Raw genomic sequence first — 21,672 nt, 5'->3', positions numbered from 1 at the left:
TACTCTCAGGTAGTTGCAGAGGGCTGTGTCTGACATCTTCTCTGGCCCATCAGTACGCTTCTTAATCTCCTCCAACTGATGCGGTATGTCCTTTTTTTACCCATAATCCCCAGAACCCTTATCACGTGAATGCCTTCAAAAGATAAGTCAAATCATTTAAATCCATAGTAGCTGTGCTGCTTTTCTGGCAACCCGTAGCGTACATTATTAACCTCTACTATTCGTAAGGGATAAACGCAGACCCTCTGTACATCATCTGGAAATAATGGACAACATAGTAGGGACGACACGCCGTATGTTTTAGGTATTCAAAGCCCTGCAACAGACTAACCTCCTGTCCAGGGGGTGTACTTGTATGTCAAGCTGCCTCACACCACAGAAACAGGAGATAGGGCTGTCTTTAGATAATGTATTGGGTAGAGACATCTACATACATGCACTCCTCTCTGCGTCCTCTGTCAGCTGATTCATCTCCTGATCCGCATGTTCTCTGCAGTTAAAACACGTCCTTGGTCACCAGTAAATCAGGGTTTCTTATTATACCTGGTTTTGGAGACGTTTGAACATGTTGTTCCAGCCCAGTAGTAACACATTGATACGCCAATCAAGGGCTTGATAATTAGTTCATTCTAAGCTCGTCAGGCGTATTAGTGGCAGTGATTAGCTAGAATTAAAATGCACACATACACACATTACGAACTCTCTCTCCAACGCTCCCCTGTACCTCTCTCTGTGACAGTCCTAGCATATCATATCTAGCTAGCTAGTTAGCTAGCTGTATGTTCTAGTTAGCTAGATAGTTAAAACATTCATGGTTATCAAAACGTCAAGCCAGTATGCCTACACAAAACACAGCCTGAATGGTGGGAAAATTATTGGAAACATTTCCCTGTTGGACCACTAGGTTTTATGGGTATTATGACACCTCCAGTGTGGGGATCTATTGCAAGTGTACCCATGTGTTTACCAGTCAAATTGTCAGGGTTAGCCAATTCTATTCATTCTATTTTGATGTGTGCTGCTGCTGCAAGAGCAACAACGTTTCATAATGTTGTTGAGTCCATGCTACTGCAGAAACAGACTCAACCGCACGCATGCCCGGCCACCCTGTCTTCTTTCCATTTTAAAACGGTTCTTTTCATGACGATGAGAGAGAGAGCGAGACACAGAAAGAAACAGGGGGAGGGGGGTGAGATGAAGAGAGGGAAGGTGTGACTGTAAGAGAGAGACATTCTTTCAAGTTGAAAACAGAGCTCCTATGCACCATATGCACCTATGCACTCTCTCTTTCATACTTTATGCAGGTGGGGTGATTATTACAGAAAGTGAAGCTGAGTTATTCCACTAAGAGAAAGAGAGACTTGTTTTTTATTTTATTTCTATAGCCTGGCACTGAGGTGTTTTCTTGTGGACCTCTCTCTCTCTCTCTCGTTCTCTCTCTTTCTCCCTCTCTCTTTTCTACTCTCTCTCTCTTTCTCCCTCTTTCTTTCTTTCTCTCTCTCTCTCTCTCTCTTCTCTCTCTCTCTCTCTCTCTCTCTCTCTCTCTCTCTCTCTGTCATTCTCTCTCTTTCTCCCTCTCTCTCTTTCTACCTCTCTCTCTCTTTCTCCCTCTTTCTTTATCTCTCTTTCTCCTTCTCTCTCTCTTTCTCTCTCTCTCTCTCTAACTCTTGTGCTTCTTTTGACTCCTAGGTGTAGTCCAGTCATGTTGCTAGTGGAGACTGTTGGAACTGCTACAGTAACACCTCAAACAAATCCCTTCAGTGTGTTTTTCTCTTACTCCTTTTCTCAGTTATCCCCTTCTCTCTACATCTCCCCCCTCTGTCTTCCTCCCTGGCCCTCCCTCCCCCTCTCACTCTCTCTCCCTCCCTCCCCTTTCTCTCTCTCTCTCTCCCTCCATCTCTCTCTCCCTCTCCGTGTGTTAGAGGCTCAGCAGTTGTGGACCACTGACACTATCCTCTGAGAGAGAGACAGTGTATGTCTCTGTTCACTGTTCGGCAGAGCAGTAGGCTGGCTTTATCAGTGTGTGAGAGGAGAGGAGAGGAGAGGAGAGGAGAGGAGAGGAGAGGAGAGGAGAGGAGAGGAGAGGAGAGGAGAGGAGAGGAGAGGAGAGGAGAGGAGAGGAGAGGAGAGGAGAGGAGAGGAGAGGAGAGGAGAGGAGAGGAGAGGAGAGGAGAGGAGAGGAGAGGAGATCCCCTGTGATGTGACTATGTAACCAGAGAGCTCAGAGTGGTCCCTCCTCCGGTGGAACTCCCAGGACACTGGAGAGTAACTCTAACCCACAACACTACAGCCCTGCACTTCAGAGGGATCTAGTCCAACCCCTAAAAACACAACTGGCTGGAGACTCCGTCCTCAGAAGGCGACTGACCGCCGGCTAGAGCACTTCTCTGATAGAGAGAGCGTTGGAGAGAAAGAGAAAAAGAGGGAGAGAGAAGAAAAGAGGGAGAGAGAAAAAGAGACACTAACAGAGACTCGATTATGTTTTAGGAGCCAAGACACAGCAAATAACTGATACACTGAAGGTAAGAGGATGTCCCGTCTTATTGGCTCTTTACATTTTTCTCACCTTGACTAACACATGTTTGACAGCTATAATAGAGACTGATTTACTGGACATGAAGGAAGTGTAAATTAAATCAGTCGAGACAGAGATCCCATTAGAACTAATCCAACTAATGTGTGTCACCTCAGTCACCTCAGTCATGCACTACTGTACTGTAGCTGTCCACAACTGGATAATGCCATCTCGTCTTAAAACATATTTATTCTACAATGATTGTCAAAGGATATTTATTTATTTTTGCCTAATTGTGCATACCGAAATGTCTGTTTAATATCATGAAATATCTTGCCAGACTTACACCCTTGTGCATGTGTGTGTGTGTGTGTGTGTTGGGGGGAATGTTTGTGATGCTTACACTTGTATGCACATTCTACACATTTGAATGTCTATGGAGTGACGAACCTGAGTCAACAACACCTTGGTTGTAGAGGTATTTTACAACATAGTGGAGCATCTCTGTACACATGTCTGTTTGTCTGTCGCCGCCACGGAACTTTAACAATGTTTACATTCTCACTATAGACTATACGCTTGACAAGGAGTCCCGGGGTGTCCGACACACACACACACGAACGCACACACTGTGTACCTTGGCCACTTTGTGCGTTAGTGCTAAAGGTGCTGTTTGTACAGCTCTCTCAACTCACCGTCGGTGAAGCGCCGGTCCCCACCAGTGAATCATTGGTGCCCAGCATCCCTGTGTGAATGACCTTAACAGAATCAATCTTGTACGCATAGCTACACAGGGGAGCCACTCACAGCCATGGAGCATTATCATAGCGTCATTCACGTCATTGGAGTCCTCAGTCTTCAGTTGAGGAGACAACTCTGTGTTGTTAAACCACATAGTGTTCCCTGGGAGCCCAGTGTGGCAGAGGAGGCTGGTGGGGGGAGCTATAGGAGGATGTGCTCATTGTAGTGCCTGGAATGGAATGGACTCAAACGTGTGGTTTCCATATGTTTGATGTGTTTAATACGGTTCCATTTGTTCTATTCCAGCCGTTCCAATGAGCACATCCTCCTATAATTCCTCCCACCAGCCTCCTCTGATGTGTGTATGTGTGTGTATCTTTCGGAGGGGTTGGGTTAAAAGCGGAAGTCACATTTTGTCTGGAGCTTGTGTGCATTTGACCAATAAAGTGTTCATGTTAATAAGTGTACTACGTAGTTTAAAGTCTGTTCGTGGTGAGCGTGTGGCTCTTGCAAACCAGTGAGTTGTATCTGTGTCATCCCGCCATAGAAGAGACATGCATAGGAACATACTGCTCTCTGACTCATCCCCACAGACCTCATCACTGTGGAGGTCTCCGTTGTTGAGCTGGCATACATATGACATACTGCAGGGTTAAAGTAGTCATCTCTTCTCATAACACAAACATGTGTGGAATGTTACTCTGTCATCCAACAGACGTTGTCCTCCTGAGACTGCTTATCCATGACTACGTGCTCTAAGCGTTTGGTATGCCGGTGCTCTGGCATGGGCCACGTTACCTAGTAGTGCCACAAACAGACAACACTCAAGCACTGTAATGCAAATGGTTCCTTTTGATAGAATAGATGTTAGTATGTTTTTATGTTGTCTCCCTTCCTCTTTGAAGGACAGTTCTTTATCTTGGGAAACCATCTTGTCACGAGACGTTTGGATATTTATTGCATGCATCTTAAAGAATTGTGTTCATATTATTTTAGAGTGAATGTTTTAATGTATTGTTTTATAATTCTCCTCTATCTTAGAGCAGTTTATCACTCACATGCTATGTTAAACCTACGCTAAATCTATTCTCTCTCACGTTCTAAAACGTCCAAAAGTTTAAATTAAGACAAGTTTGAGCGTTGTGGGGATTTTTTCTTACAGTGTGTCAGGGGGTTGGTATGTTGGGGAGAGAGAGAGTTCTCCCTGCTCTGATGTAGTACTACACTCTGGAAAAAAAAGGTGCTATCTAGAACCTAAAAGGGTTCTTCGGCTGTCCCCATAGGATAACCCTTTGAAGAACCCTATTTGGTTACAACACAGAGGGTTCTACATGGAACTAAAAGGTTCTACCTGGAACTAAAAGGGGTTCTACCTGGAACCAAAATTGGTTATTCTATGGGGACAGCCGAAGAACCCTTTTGCTACCCTTTTTTCTAAGAGTGTACAGACCTCCCCTCTCCCCTCTCCTCTCTCCCTTTCCTCTCCCCTCCTCTAAACCCCTTCCCTCTCCTCCATCCCTTCTCCTCCCCTCCTCTAAACCCCTTCCCTCTCCTCCCATCCCTTCCTCTCCCCTCCTCTAAACCCCTTCCCTCTCCTCCCATCCCTTCCTCTCCCCTCCTCTAAACCCCTTCCCTCTCCTTCCATCCCTTCTCCTCCCCTCCTCTAAACCCCTTCCCTCTCCTCCCATCCCTTCTCCTCCCCTCCTCTAAACCCCTTCCCTCTCCTCCCATCCCTTCTCCTCCCCTCCTCTAAACCCCTTCCCTCTCCTCCCATCCCTTCCTCTCCCCTCCTCTAAACCCCTTCCCTCTCCTCCCATCCCTTCTCTCCCCTCCTCTAAACCCCTTCCCTCTCCTCCCATCCCTTCTCCTCCCCTCCTCTAAACCCCTTCCCTCTCCTCCTATCCCTTCTCCTCCCCTCCTCTAAACCCCTTCCCTCTCCTCCCATCCCTTCCTCTCCCCTCCTCTAAACCCCTTCCCTCTCCTCCCATCCCTTCCCCTCCCCTCCTCTAAACCCCTTCCCTCTCCTCCCATCCCTTCTTCTCCACTCCTTTCCTTTCCTCTCCTCTCCTCCTCCTCTCCTCTCCTCTCCTCTCCTCTCCTCTCCTCTCCTCTCCTCTCCTCTCCTCTCCTCTCCTCTCCTCTCCTCTCCTCTCCTCTCCCTCTCCTCTCCTCTCCTCTCCTCTCCTCTCCTCTCCTCTCCTCTCCTCTCCTCTCCTCTCCTCTCCTCTACTCTCCTCTCCTCTCCTCTCCTCTCCTCTCCTCTCCCCTCCCCTCCCCTCCCCTCCTCCGCTCCCCTCCCCCATTGGTCGTCAGCTGTGTCCCGGCTCTCAGAGCAGTGCTTCCTGCGTGCCAGCAAACTGAGAAATGTGCTTTACGTTATGGCCATGCAGAAGACATGCAGTGTATCTAATTCAACAGGCGGCTCACAGACACTATCCCATACTGTCTTCAGTACCAGTGTGGTAACTTATAGCTACAAGTTTTGCAGCAAATTGAATAAGCCCCATGCTGTCTATACAGTGATTGATATTTTTCAGTCAAAGCCATACTTGTTTAGAATCAAGAACATACACTAATGCTGTTTAGATATTGGTACTAATAAAGGCTTTACCACCTGGCATTTAGCTCTCTCTCTTTAAGTGTTGCCATTTAAACTTTTACTCCAACACAAGCCTTACAGTAGAGATCAACACTGCAAGCCTCATCTTCCTGTTATCCCCAGAACAAAGAATTTGTCAATCATCTCCCAGTGGTCAATCATCCATTGATTCATTATGTATGACCTTCATACTTCTGGACTAAGAGATACCACTCTGACTCCAGTAAGGCCAGAGCCCGCTACTCCAAGCATATGCCTTCCTCCTCCTCATTCTCCTCCTCACTCCTCGTCCTCATCCTCATCCTCCACCTCCCTGCTCGTCCTCCCTCCTCCTCCCCTCATTCTCCTCCTCCTCCTCCTCCTCCTCCTACTGCTCATCTTCCCTCCTCCTCCTCATTCTCCTCCTTCTCCCTCCTCCTCCCTCCTGCTCCTCCTCCTCCTCCCCCCTCCTCCTGCTCCTCAGTACTAACCATTCCACTGACAGTCATTAGAACACAGACCACTAATGACCACTCCTCTACATCCGACCTCCTCCTCCTCCTCCTCCACCACCTCCCTCCTCCTCCTCCCTCCTTCTCAGTACTAACCATTCCACTGACAGAGTCATTAGAACATAGGCCACTAATGACCACTCCTTTCTGTCCCACCTCCCACACAACAACACTAAGAGAAGCAGCTGCATCATATCTGAGAGAGGGTGTGCCAGCTATCCAGCTGTGGAGGAGGACATTAGAAATAGAAGGGTTCATAAAAGCTTCATTACAGACTAATAAGGTTCCGTAACAGAGTAATAAGGCTTTGTAACAGAGTAATAACACAGAGTACTCCCAAGTGGCACAGCGGTCTAAGGCACTGCCTCTCAGTGTAAGAGGTGTCACTACAGTCCCCGGTTTGGATCCAGGCTGTATCACATCCGGCCGAGTCCCATTGTCACGACTTCCGCTGAAGTTGGTCCCTCTCCTTGTTTGGGCGGCGTTCGGCGGGCGAAGTCACCGACCTTCTAGCCATCGCTGATCCACTTTTCATTTTCCATTGGTTTTGTCTTGTCTTCCATCTCACCTGGTTCCAATTCCATCAATTACATGTTGTGTATTTAACCCTCTGTTCCCCCCCATGCCCTTGTCGGTAATTGTTTCTTGTAGTGCTTATGCTTGGTAAGCAGGTATTTACCAGGTTTTGTTTGACCCATGTATTGTATTGTTCTGTTGACGGTGGTTTATGTATATTAAATGACACCGTTGTAAATAGATTTTCGCTCTCCTGCGCCTGACTTCTCTGCTGCCAGCACCTCACTACACCCATAGGGCGGCTTACAATTGGTCCAGCGTCGTCCGGGTCATTGTAAATAACAAATTAGGTTTAATTGAAATAAAACCTATTTTTAAAAATAAGGCTTTGTTACAGAGTAATACGGTTTTGTAACAGAGGCTTTGTCTTAGGGATGGAAAAACTGAAAAATTATTGTTTCATTTGAATATGTCTAATCTGTAAGGTCAGTTGACCCCCAGAGACTAAAGCTGCTGTGATGCACAAACTAACAAACATCTCCCTTTCTCTCTTTCCTTCCTTCCTTCCTTCCTTCCTTCCTTCCTTCCTTCCTTCCTTCCTTCCTTCCTTCCTTCCTTCCTTCCTTCCTTCCTTCCTTCCTTCCTTCCTTCCTTCCTTCCTTCCTTCCTTCCTTCCTTCCTTCCTTCCTTCCTTCCTTCCTTCCTTCCATCCTTCTTTCTTTCTTTCTTTCTTCCTTCCTTCCTTCCTTCCTTCTTCCTTCCTTCCTTCCTTCCTTCCTTCCTTCCTTCCTTCCTTCCTTCCTTCCTTCCTTCCTTCCTTCCTTCCTTCCTTCCTTCCTTCCTTCCTTCCTTCCTTCCTTCTTTCCTTCCTTCCTTCCTTCCTTCCCTCTCTCTCTCTCTCTAAATAAGCATAAATATGGGTTGTATTTACAATGGTGTTTGTTCTTCACTGGTTGCCCTTTTCTTGTGGCAACAGGTCACAAATCTTGCTGCTGTGATGGCACACTGTGGAATTTCACCCAGTAGATATGGGAGTTTATCAAAATTGGATTTGATTACGAATTCTTTGTAGATCTATCTGTGTAATCTGAGGGAAATATGTATCTCTCATTTTGTGGGCAGTGTGCACATAGCCTGTCTTCTCTTGAGAGCCAGGTCTGTCTACGATGGCCTTTCTCAATAGCAAGGTTATGCTCACTAAGTCTGTACATAGTCTAAGCTTTCCTTAAGTTTGGGTCAGTCACAGTGGACAGGTATTCTGCCGCTGTGTACTCTCTGTTTAGGGACAAATAGCCTCCTAGTTTGCTCTGTTTTTTTGTTAATTCTTTCCAATGTGTCAAGTAATTATCTTTTTGTTTTCTCATGATTTGGTTGGGTCTAATTGTGCTGCTGTCCTGGGGCTCTGTGGGGTGTGTTTGTGTTTGTGAACAGAGCCCCAGGACCAGCTTGCTTAGGGGACTCTTCTCCAGGTTCATCTCTCTGTAGGTGATGGCTTTGTTAAGGAAGGTTTGGGAATCGCTTCCTTTAGGTGGTTGTAGAATTTAACAGCTCTTTTCTGGATTTTGATAATTAGTGGGTATCGGCCTAATTCTCCTCTGCATGCATTATTTGTTGTTCTACGTTGTACAAGGAGGATATTTTTGCAGAATTCTGTATGCAGAGTCTCAATTTGATGTTTGTCCCATTTTGTGAACCCAGACCTCACAACCGTAAAGGGCAATGGGCTCTATGACTGATTCAAGTATTTTTAGCCAGATCCTAATTGGTATGTTGAAATTTATGTTCCTTTTGATGGCATAGAATGCCCTTCTTGCCTTGTCTCTCAGATCGTTCACAGCTTTGTGGAAGTTACCTGTGGCGCTGATGTTTAGGCCAAGGTATGTATAGTTTTTTGTGTGCTCTAGGGCAACAATGTCTAGATGGAATTTGTATTTGTGGTCCTGGCGACTGGACCTTTTTTGGAACACCATTATTTTGGTCTTACTGAGATTTACTGTCAGGGCCCAGGTCTGACAGAATCTGTGCAGAAGATCTAGGTGCTGCTGTAGGCCCTCCTTGGTTGGTGACAGAAGCACCAGATCATCAGCAAACAGTAGACATTTGACTTCGGATTCTAGTAGGATGAGGCCGGGTGCTGCAGACCTTTCTAGTGCCCGCGCCAATTCGTTGATATATATGTTGAAGAGGGTGGGGCTTAAGCTGCATCCCTGTCTCACCCCACGACCCTGTGTGAAGAAATGTGTGTGTTTTTTGCCAATTTTAACCGCACACTTGTTGTTTGTGTACATGGATTTTATAATGTTGTATGTTTTACCCCCATCACCACTTTCCATCAATTTGTATACCAGACCCTCATGCCAAATTGAGTCGAAGGCTTTTTTGAAATCAACAAAACTTTGCCTTTGTTTTGGTTTGTTTGGTTGTCAATTAGGGTGTGCAGGGTGAATACATGGTCTGTTGTACGTTAATTTGGTAAATAGCCAATTTGACATTTGCTCAGTACATTGTTTTCATTGAGGAAATGTACGAGTCTGCTGTTAATGACAATGCGGAGGATTTTCCCAAGGTTACTGTTGACACATATTCCACGGTAGTTATTGGGGAAAAATTTGTCTCCACTTTTGTGGATTGGGGTGATCAGTCCTTGGTTCCAAATATTGGGGAAGATGACAGAGCTAAGGATGATGTTAAAGAGTTTTAGTATAGCCAATTGGAATTTGTTGTCTGTATATTTGATCATTTCATTAAGGATACCATCAACACCACAGGCCTTTTTGGGTTGGAGGGTTTTTATTTTGTCCTGTAACTCGTTCAAGGTAATTGGAGAATCCAGTGGGTTCTGGTAGTCTTTAATAGTTGATTCTAAGATTTGTATTTGATCATGTATATGTTTTTGCTCTTTATTCTTTGTTATAGAGCCAAAAAGATTGGAGAAGTGGTTTACCCATACATCTCCATTTTGGATAGATAATTCTTCGTGTTGTTTGTTTAGTGTTTTCCAATTTTCCCAGAAGTGGTTAGAGTCTATGGATTCTTCAATTACATTGAGCTGATTTCTGACGTGCTGTTCCTTCTTTTTCCGTAGTGTATTTCTGTATTGTTTTAGTGATTCACCATAGTGAAGGCGTAGACTCAGGTTTTCCGGGTCTCTATGTTTTTCTTGGAAAGGTTTCTCAATTTTTTTCTTATATTTTTGCATTCTTCATCAAACCATTTGTCATTGTTGTTCATTTTCTTCGGTTTTCTATTTGAGATTTTTAGATTTGATAGGGAAGCTGAGAGGTGAAATATACTGTTAAGATTTTCTACTGCCAAGTTTACACCTTAACTATTGCAGTGAAACATTTTTCCCGGGAAATTGTCTAGAAGGGATTTAATTTGTTGCCTAGTTGTTTTTTGGTAGGTTTCTAAACTGCATTCCTTCCATCTCTAGCATTTATTAATGTTACTCAGTTCCTTTGGCTTTGATGCCTCGTGATTTGGTATTGCTCTGTTCAAGTAGACTGTGATTTTGCTGTGGTCTGATAGGGGTGTCAGTGGGCTGACTGTGAACGCTCTGAGAGACTCTGGGTTGAGGTCAGTGATAAAGTAGTCTACAGTACTACTGCCAAGAGATGAGCTATAGGTGTACCTACCATAGGAGTCCCCTCGAAGCCTACCATTTACTATGTACATACCCAGCGTGCGACAGAGCTGCAGGAGTTGTGACCCGTTTTTGTTTGTTATGTTGTCATAGTTGTGCCTAGGGGGGCATATGTGGGAGGGAATGCTGTCACCTGTACCAGCTGTTTGTCCCCCCCCCTCTCTCTCTCTCTCTCTCTCCTCTCTCTCTCCTCTCTCTCTCTCTCTCCTCTCTCTCTCTCTCTCTCTCTCTCTCTCTCTCTCTCTCTGCTGTATTGTTGGAAGCTGCCATGGAAAACTAGATGAATTTAAAGCCAGTCAGAGCTGTAATTGTATTCATCTGTTTCTTTTCCTTTCCTTTATTTGAGGGGTGTGTGTGTGTGTAGGTGTCCTCTATTTCTCACGGGGTCGGGGAAGGTTATAGGATGGGGGGGTCTGCTATTCCTTTAAGTGTTTGGGCTGGGGGTGAGGGGTGTTTGACTTGCCAGATGGGGAGGGCTTAGTGAAGTGGGGTGAGGGTGTAGAGGGGAGAGGGCTGGGGTTAGTTTTCAGTGTCTACATCCGGTATTGTCCCTCTGAGTGGGAAGACTTCACTAAGGGTTTTCAGTTGTCATTTTACTGGAACTCTGCCCTTAGTCTTTTTATAACATTATATCGTTGGCTGGCCTCACAGATACAAATGATGATGTCCCATTGGAAGTGATAGATAGATAGATAGATAGATAGATAGATAGATAGATAGATAGATAGATAGATAGATAGATAGATAGATAGATAGATAGATAGATAGATAGATAGATAGATAGATAGATAGATAGATAGATAGATAGATAGATAGATAGATAGATAGATAGATAGATAGATAGATAGATAGATAGATAGATAGATCTATCTATCTAACCCCCTCATTTCCCCTCCTCTCCTACCATCCCCTCTCCTCTCCTACCTTCTCTCCTCCTCTCCCCTCCTCTCCTACCCTCTCCTCTCCCCTCCTCTCCTCTCAGTTCACTTCCCAAACAACAAGTCTGACACACTTGCAGTAGGGCCCTTCAGTTCAGACACCAGATATGTTTACCCATGATAATCCAACACCACTACGGTGAATTTTGAGAAGGGGAAAAATTAGAGCAAGGGACTTTTTGTTAACATATCAGTTCTTTGCATTCCTCTAATGTCTCATTCAATTTGCATCTTGGACTTTGATAGTAATGTTGTGATTTAGGGGAAACAGCTGGAGTGGTGCATTAATCAACGTCCCTAGCTTACACTACCACCTGTGCCATGAAGGTGCAGACATCTTGGCAGAAGCTGTAGTACACATACTGTACAGAAAGGGAAGTTACAGTACGTTCGGAAAGTATTCAGACCCCTTGACTTTTTCCACATTTTATTACGTTACAGCCTTATTATAAAATGGATTAAATAAATACAAATCCTCAGCAATCTACACACAATACCCTATAATGACATTGCAAAAACAGGTTTTTATAAAACAGAAGTACCTTATTTACGTAAGTATTCAGACCCTTTGCTATGAGACTCGAAATGGAGCTCAGATGCATCCTGTTTCCATTGATCATCTTTGAGATGTTTATACATCTTGATTAGAGTTCACCTGTGGTAAATTCAATTGATTGATTGGACATGCACTGTCAACTGTGGGACCATATATGGACAGGTCCCACAGTTGTCAGTGCATGTCAGAGCAAAAACCAAGCCATGAGGTCAAAGGAATTGTCTGTAGAGCTCAGAGACAGGATTTTGTCGAGGCACAGATCTGGGGAAGGGTACCAAAATATTTCTACAGCATTGAAGGAACCCAAGAACACAGTGGCCTATATCATTCGGAATTGGAAGAAGTTTGGAACCACCAAGACTCTTCCTAGAGCAGGTCGCCTGGCCAAACTGAGTAATTGGGTGAGGGAGGTGACTAAGAACCCCATGGTCACTCTGACAGAGCTCCAGAGTTCCTCTGTGGAGATTGGAGAACCTTCCAGAAGGACAACCGTCTCTGCAGCATTCCACTAATCAGGCCTTTATGGTAGAGTGGCCAGACGGAAGCCACTCCTCAATAAAAGGCACATGACAGCTCGCTTAGAGTTTGCCAAAAGGCACCTAAAGACTCTCAGACCATGAGAAACAAGATTCTCTGGTCTGATGAAACCAAGATTGAACTCTTTGGCCTGAATGCCAAACTTCACGTCTGGAGGAAACCTGGCACCATCCCTAAGGTGAAACATGGTGGTGGCAGCATCATGCTGCGGGGATGTTTTTCCGTGGCAGGGAGACTAGTCAGGATCGAGGCAAAGATGAACAAAGCAAAGTACAGAGAGATCCTTGATGAAAACCTGCTCCAGAGCGCTCAGGACCTCAGAATGGGGCAAAGGTTCCCCTTTCAACAGGACAATGACCCTAAGCACACAGCCAAGACAATGAAGGAGTGGCTTCGGGACAAGTCGCTGAATGTCCTTGAGTGGCCCAGCCAGAGCCTGGACTTGAGCCCGATTTGAAAATCTCTGGAGAGACCTGAAAATAGCTGTGCAGCAACGCTCCCCATCCAACCTGATGGAGCTTGAGAGGATCTGCAGAGAGGAATGGGAGAGACTACAGGTGGGCAAAGACTCTAGGCTGTAATCACTGCCAAAGGTGCTTCAACAAAGTACTGCGTAAAGTGTCTGAATAATTATGTAAATGTGATATTTCAGTTGTTGTTGTTTTATATATTTGCTGAAATTTGGGGGAAAAACAGTTTTTGCTTTGTCATTATGGGGTATTGTGTGTAAATTGATGAGCGAAAAAAACAATTCAACCAATTTTTGAAAAAGGCTGTAACGTAACAAATTGTGAAAAAAGTCAAGGGGTCTGAATACTGCACTGTAACAGTTAGTCTATAGAAGATTATCTGTGTGACCCTTACCAAAAGGTCAGTAGTATAATTGCTGGAAAGCTAAGCTCCGTTAGGCTTGTAGAGCTGAGTTAACAAGGTGTTGTTGGTCCTATAAACACAAGTTACAGTTCATTTGCCAAAGACACTGCGACACAGTGTGAGGCAACTTTCAGTAGTGCGAAAAATGTATGGAATTTCCGCGATGGTGAAGTCTTTCTGGTTTAGTCTGTGTTGTCTGGCACTTCTGAAGCCGTTCTTACAGCCATGATCAAACCCAAAGTGCAAACCTAATAATAAATGCGTCACTTGTAGAAATAGGTCAATTCAAGAATGTTAAACAACTGTCATGTAGATGTATCTGCAATAGAATACATCTGTGTTCCAGTGACATATTGTTTACACACTACAGTTATGGATGGAAAATGGTCCTACACTAGTAGTGTTACTTATATCCCCTCTCACAGACTGACAGTGGTTATGGTACAGGTGTCATATGTTCATTTGACTCGTTTCTCACAGCTTGAAAACAATCCTGCATCAACAGGAAATGTGAATCATTATGTGGATTATAATTAACTGACATTGTTGTAAGGGTTGATACATTTTTTCGTCAGGGCAAATCAAGTGGAAAGCGGAAATAAAAAATACTTTTTTAAACCTTGAATATACTACACGTTTGGATGTCCTGCTGGAAAATCTCTGTGAGAATAGTGAGGTACTGTACTGTATAGACCACGCACCCAGTGCCACAGTAGATGAAATGTACTGCCGTGTACAGTATGTGTAGCATGCTGAAGATACTATATCTGGACTGAAATCTCACCCAAAAATCTCCCTATTTTGGGTGTGGGTTTGGGCATGTCAGAGCTTAGTTTTACTGTCTCTCCTTACCCACTGGGCAAAAACTGGCTGAATCAACTTGGTTAGCATGTCATTTAACAACAAAAAGTGAATGTGATGACATTGAATCAACGTGGAAAACTGATTGGATTTGCAAAAAGTCATCAACATCAGGGAATTGACTCTTATCCCCCCCCCAACTAATTTAAGTTAGTTGAAAACTCAATTTAAATTCAAACTAGATGTTGAAATGACATCTGTGCCCAGTGGGTAAGTCAAAGAGGATAAGACTTAGGTTGAGGCAGCGTTAGGTGAGAGAGGGGGGCTGGAAGCAGTTCATTGTGGTTCAGATGCTCAGAGACCAGGAGTCTTGTCTCAGGGGGATTGAGTTCCTCTGTGAGGAATGATAAAAAAAGAGGCTTATTTTAACAAGGACTCACTCTCTAGATAAAACATTTTTTCCCACAGACCATGCCAAGGGCCTGCTTTAGGGTCAATGTCAGAGACTGACTCTGTTATCTCAAGAGGGCTCCAGAAAGAGCTGGGGGATGACAATGATGTGTACACGTATGCTACTATTAGTTTTGTGATTTGGAAGTTGTCCCCTCCATGTACTGTATAGTTTTTGCTGATAGTCATACTATTGACCACTACACTAGTTATATCACTGCACAGTTCTGTAATGAAGAAAGGTGACCACAAAGTTCTAGAGGTTAGCTTTGTTCCTGTCCTGTACACATGTTGAGGATAGACAGTAAGCTTTGTGTTTGTTCTCTGTTCTGTACTGTTCTCCTGTCTTTGTGGTATTGTATCATAAACTGTGTTCAGCCTGTAAGCGTGTCACTTCTCTGTTTTGTTTGTAACGTCTGAGGTTGTGTTCTATCCATTGTTGAGGTATCTCTTGTTCTTCTGTTCCACAATGTGTTTGATCTGATTCATATTCTGTCCCTTGTGTTGTCCTGTGTCGAGTTTTCACGTTGGAATGTGTTGATTTGTCTGTTTCAACCTGTCTTGTCCTTTGTGTTGTGCTTCTCTCTGTCTCTAGTTTTCTTGTGCCGTGTTCAGTCTCTGGTCTGTGCTGTGTTCAGTCTCTGGCCTGTGCTCCGTTCAGTCTCTGGTCTGTGCTGTGTTCAGTCTCTGGCCTGTGCTCCGTTCAGTCTCTGGTCTGTGCTGTGCTCAGTCTCTGGCCTGTGCTGTGTTCAGTCTCTGGCCTATGCTGTGTTCAGTCTCTGGCCTGTGCTGTGTTCAGTCTCTGGCCTGTGCTATGTTCAGTCTCTGGCCTGTGCTGTGTTCAGTCTCTGGCCTGTGCTGTGTTCAGTCTCTGGCCTGTGCTGTGTTCAGTCTCTGGCCTGTGCTATGTGTCTGGCCAGTGGTCTCGGTGGTCTGCAGCATCACTGATTCATCACTCCCTCACACCCACACAGGGCTGCATGTTTCCCCATACAGGAAGTCAAGGCTCTCCAGATGTGCTCAGAAAAGCTTTTTGGAAACATTTCTGTCTTTTGTTATTGAACGTCTTTTTTTTTGTTTCAAACACTGCCTCCCGCTTCCCCTCGGGACACACTCACTCAGTAAGGAAAACTCTCGGTTGAAAGTGTGATTGGGAAAGTGGTTCCCACCTCATCATATACTGACTGCAACATCATTGCCAGATGTCCAACTCAAACACGGCACAGTATATATAGATAATCCCTAGAGATACAGAAAGTTTAAAGGCTGCCGAGGGAAGTCAGTTTACACACTAACTGTATCCTGGCCTGTGCGTGGGCCTGGCCGCCTGCATGCTCCCTGGTGGGGTGGGTCGAACCATCTTCCATGTCAGGGGGATGGGGGGGGGTGACACTTTGAGTGTGGTGGGGTTAGTAATGAATGCTGGGAATACCAGCATCCCTGGGAAAATGTACGCTCTGGGAACACAGTTTATTCTGCATGGGGATTACAATGACATCTCTAACGCAAACACTTTTCTTCACCCATGGCCAATGGGGGAAAGGGACATCAAGTACTAGATCACTGTATTTGACCACTTAAGCCTGATAACACCCTTCAATTGTAGCATCACAATGAAGAAATAACATTGCTTACCATGGAAACAAATTATAATTGTGACATCACTCAAGAGTGGTAAAGCAGCTTTTACTGGTTCTAACATCAGACCTATAAGCTTGCTAAACAAACTGTTGGAAAAAAGTGTTTGACCAAATACAATGCTATTTCTCTGTAAACAAATTAACAACAGACTTTCAGCATGCTTATAGAGAAGGACACTCAACATGTACTGCACTGACACAAATGACTGATGATTGGTTAAAATACATTGATAATAGATTGTGGGAGCTGTACTGTTAGATTTCAGTGCAGCCTTTGATATTTTTGACCATAACCTGTTGCTGAGAAAATGTATGTGTTATGGCTTTTCAACCTCTGCCATATCGTAGATTCAGAGCTATCTATCTCATAGAACTCAAAAGGTTTTCTTTAACTTCTTATGAGCAGGTGGGACGGTCGGAACCCCTCGAGAACATTCCGCTGAAATTCAAAAATATTTTTTAGGAATATGTAACACATTAACAAGTCCAATACAGCAAATGAAAGATAAACATTTTGATAATCTACCCATCGTGTCCAATTTAAAAAATGCTTTACAGCTAAAGCACAACATATGATTATGTTAGATCACTGCCAAGACGAAATAACACAGCCATTTTTTTTATGCAGAATTATATCCAAAAATCTCTGTTTACATTGGCGCCTTATGTGCAGTAATGTTTTGATTCCAAAACATCCGGTGATTTTGCAGAAATACCCTAAATAAACATTGATAAAAGATACTAGTGTTATTCACAGAATTAAAGATAGACTTCTCCTTAATGCAACCGCTGTGTCAGATTTCAGTTTTATTTTTACGGAAAAAGCATAATCTGAGAACGGCAATCAGAACCAGCCAGAGGAATATCCGCCATGTTGGACTCAACAGAAGTCAGAAATAGCATTATAAATATTCACTTACCTTTGATGATCTTCATCAGAAGGCACTCCCAGGAATCCCAGTTCGACAATAAATGACTGATTTGTTCCATAAAGTTCCATCATTTATGTCCAAATAGCCACTTGTTGTTAGCGTGTTCAGCCCAGTAATCCATCTTCATGAGGCGCAGGCACTTCATCCAGACAAAAACTCTAAAAGTTCTGTTACAGTCCTTTAGAAACATGTCAAACGATGTGTGAAATCAATCGTTAGGATGATTTTAACATAAAACATCAATAATGTTCCAACCGGAGCATTCCTTTGTCTTCAGAAAAGCATTGGAACGAGAGGTAACTCTGTCGGGAGCGCGCATCATGAGACCAAGGCTCTCTGCCAGACCACTGACTCAAAGAGGTCTCATGAGCCCCTCCTTTATAGTAGAATCCTCAAACCAGTTTCTAAAGACGGTTGACATCTAGTGGAAGCCCTAGGAAGTGCAACCTCATCCATATCTCAATGTGTATTCGGTAGGCCAAGCTTTGAAAACTACAAACCTCAGATGTCCCACTTCCTGGTTGGATTTTTCTCAGGTTTTCGCCTGCCATATGAGTTCTGTTATACTCACAGACATCATTCAAACAGTTTTAGAAACTTCAGAGTGTTTTCTATCCAATAATACTAATAATATGCATATATTAGCATCTAGGACAGAGTAGGAGGCAGTTCACTCTGGGCACGCTATTCATCCAAAAGTGAAAATGCTGCCCCTTATCCCAAAAAGGTTCACTTCTTGTTAATCCAGCCGCTGTGTCAGATTTCAAAAAGGCTTTACAGCGAAAGCAAACCATGTGATTATCCAAGGACAGCGCCCCGCATACAAACAAATGAAAATCATATTTCAACCAGGCAGGTGCGCACAAAAGTCAGAAATAGAGATATAATTCATGCCTTACCTTATTAGATCTTCTTCAGTTGGCACTCCAGAATGTCCCAGAAACATCACAAATGGTCCTTTTGTTCGATAATGTCCCAAAAATGTAAATTTATTTGGTGCGCCTGATTCAGAAATACACCGGTTTCAACTCGCCCAACATTCCTACAAAAATATCTAATAAATTGCCTGTAAACTTGGTCCAAACATTTCAAACAATGTTCCTAATCCAACCTCAGGTACCATAAAATGTAAATAATCAATACAATTTAAGAAGGAATAAACTGTTTCCAATACCGGATAAAATCAACGCTCCAGTTCACGCGCATCAAAACAGTAGAGTCCACCAGGAGTGACACTTACAATGAATAGCACTACTTCTTCATTTCTTGAGTCACAGGCAGCTTTCTTTGGGCACGCTTTTCATTTCCTGAGTCACAGGCAGCTTTCTTTGGGCACGCTTTTCATTCGTGGGTGAAAATACTGCCCCCTACCCAAGAGAGCTTAACAAAGAGTTGTAGTCTGTTTTGGAATGGGTGGCCAGTAATAAACTAGTCCTGAACATCTCTGAAACTAAGCGCATTGTATTTGGTACAAATCATTCCCTAAATGTTAGACCTAATGAATGAATGGTGTGGCTGTTAAACAAGTTGAGGAGACTAAATTACTTGGCGTTACCTTAGATTGTGAACTGTCATGGTCAAATCATATAGATTCAATGGTTGTAAAGATGGGGACAGGTCTATCCGTAAAAAAAAAATGCTGTGCTTTTTTGACAGCACCCTCCAAAAACAAGTTCTGCAGGTCAAGTTTTGTCTAATCTTGATTATTGTCCAGTCATTTGGTCCAGTGCTGAGACGAAAGAGCTAGTTAAGCAGCACATGGCCAAGGACAGAGAACAAATTAAAGAAGCCATCCCGGGGCGGCAGGTTAGCCTAGTGGTTAGAGTGTTGGACTAGTAACCGGAAGGTTGCAAGTTCAAACCCCCGGGCTGACAAGGTACAAATCTGTCGTTCTGCCCCTGAACAGGCAGCACTGTTCCTAGGCCATCATTGAAAATAAGAATTTGTTCTTAACTGACTTGCCTAGTTAAATAAAGGTTAAATAAATATAGAGCCATTATTGCATGGAACTCTGTTCCATCTCATACTGCTCAAATAAACGGCACACCCGGTTTCAAAAAACAGATAAAGCAGCACCTCACGGCACAACGCCTCCCCACTATTTGTATGTATTGATATGTAGTTCGGTTCTTGAGCTGTCTGTATTATGTCATGTTTCAGATTTTGTGTGGACCCCAGGAGGTATAGCTGCTGCTTTTGTAACAGCTAATGGGGATCCTAATAAAATACCAAAATACCAAAATACTCATACCTCCCTAATGATAACAAGATTGTACGATTCCAATTGTGGTTAGTGTGGTGATTGTGACATTGTCCAAAGTTACTCAACAGTGCATCAAGTCACTATGGTCCAAGTCAATGTATTTTTATCCATCTCCTTTGGGATCAACAGGTTCAACTGCAGATGAACGAATTAATGAATGAATGAAATTGTATTTTGTGTCAAATCGCCAATTGGCAACCCATCCTTTATGGGATTAACTAACACATAAACAAACATTACAATAATTCACTGTGGTAATTAAATGTTCATTCTTCTTCCGGCGTTCTCTGCATTGCGGATCTCATAAAGAGTGAAACAATTTAAATAAAAAGTGAATCAATACGTAATAGTAAATAAGGTTATCCAAACAATAATTACATCCTAGAGCAGTAAAATAACATACATACATACATACATACATACATACATACATACATACATACATACATACATACATACATACATACATACATACATACATACATACTGTATATATACACATACCTACAGTTGAAGTCAGACGTTTACATACACCTTAGCCAAATACATTTAAACTCAGTTTTTCACAATTCCTGACATTTAATCTAAGTCAAAATGTCCTGTTTTAGGTCAATTAGGATCACCATTTTATTATTAGAATGTGAAATGTCAGAAAAATAATAGAAAGAATTATTTATTTCAGCTTCATCACATTCCCGCTTCAAGGTTAGGATGGTGTTCTTCAGCTTGAAAGCCTCCCCATTTTTCCTCCAAACATAACGATGGTCATTATGGCCGAACAGTTCTATTTTTGTTTCATCAGACCAGAGGACATTTCTCCAAAAAGTACGATCTTTGTCCCCATGTGCAGTTACAAATCGTAGTCTGGCTTTTTATGGCAGTTTTGGAGCAGTGGCTTCTTCCTTGCTGACTGGCCTTTCAGGTTATGTCGATAGACGACTCGTTTTATCTGTGGATATAGATACTTTTGTACCTGTTTCCTCCAGCATCTTCACAAGTTCCTTTGCTGTTGTTCTGGGATTGATTTGCACTTTTCGCTCCAAAGTACGTTCATCTATAGGAGACAGAATGTGTTTGCTCCCAAGGATGAACCAGACTTGTGGAGGTCTACAATTTCTTTTCTGAGGTCTTGGCTGATTTTTTTTACATTTTCCCATGATGTTAAGCAAAGAGGCATTGAGATTAAAGGTAGGCCTTGAAATACATGCACAGGTACACCTCCAATTGACTCAAATTATGTCAATTAGCCTATCAGAAGCTTCTAAAGCCATAACATAATTTTCTGGATTTTTCCAAGCTGTTTAAAGACAACTTAGTGTATGTAAACTTCTGACCCACTGGAATTGTGATACAGTGAATTATAAGTGAAATAATCTGTCTGTAAACAATTGTTGGAAAATTTACTTGTGTCATGCACAAAGTAGATGTCCTAACCGACTTGCCAAAACTGTAGTTTGTTATCAAGAAATGGTGGAAAAACTAGTTCTAATGACTCCAACCTAAGTGTATGTAAACTTCCGAATTCAACTGTATGTCCAGGTCAAGCCTCTGAGTGAGGAATGGAGCTTTATGAAGCGTTATGAAGCCTGATGAGAGGGTCAGAGGATCTACACTGCACATATGTATCTTCTTACACAGTCTCACAGCCTCATTCTATAAAACCACAAAGTCCCTGATGCAGTCTGCCTTTCCCAGAAGCATGTTAATGCCCTAAGCACAAGCAGTGAGAGTGATTATCTATCCTAAGGGTCACCACTGATGCCAACTCTAAAGACCTTTCCACTGGGATGTTTTGGCCTTCTGATCTCAGATGGTTTGTCCCGGTCAGCTCCTTAGGGTTTACTGGTCAATTTCTTCCTCAAAGACCCTCATTCAAATCAACGTCCTCACTGGACCACCAGGGAACACACCACCCTTCTCATGTCCACTACCCCCCCCCCCCCCCACACACACACACACCTCCTCTGAAGTCCTTTCAACACCTAAAACAAGATCAAACTGGCAGAGATTACAGTTTCTTATTGAAGGGTTAGGTTACATGTGGTTTGAAGTAAGATGCAAGGAATGTCATGCAATTCATTTGCAGTAAAACAGTCATTTGTTTTCTAGTGTTCCACAGCAGTTTTCCCTTACATGCTCAATGACGTTATTAATCACTGTCATAATAGCTATAATCG

At 43.3% G+C, this 21,672-nt stretch overlaps 1 protein-coding gene across 3 annotated transcripts in view; it reads left to right on the top strand.

Annotated features, from left to right (window-relative positions):
* Positions 1-2,164: 2,164 nt before the first annotated feature.
* LOC109905074 (platelet-derived growth factor receptor beta-like) overlaps positions 2,165-21,672 on the top strand; it is a 65,780-nt gene continuing 46,272 nt past the window's right edge. The window contains exon 1 of one of the 3 annotated variants that reach the window (XM_020502230.2): positions 2,165-2,522. The gene's annotated coding sequence lies outside the window, so the exon portion shown is untranslated. The remainder of the gene's footprint in view (positions 2,523-21,672) is intronic. The other 2 variants (XM_020502228.2, XM_020502229.2) reach the window with 2 other exon arrangements.

The sequence above is a fragment of the Oncorhynchus kisutch genome, linkage group LG15, assembly GCF_002021735.2.
Source record: "Oncorhynchus kisutch isolate 150728-3 linkage group LG15, Okis_V2, whole genome shotgun sequence".
In the NCBI taxonomy this organism is placed as follows: domain Eukaryota; kingdom Metazoa; phylum Chordata; class Actinopteri; order Salmoniformes; family Salmonidae; genus Oncorhynchus; species Oncorhynchus kisutch.
The sequence above is the reverse complement of the archived record's forward strand: the minus strand, read 5'-3'. Positions and strand labels throughout refer to the sequence as shown.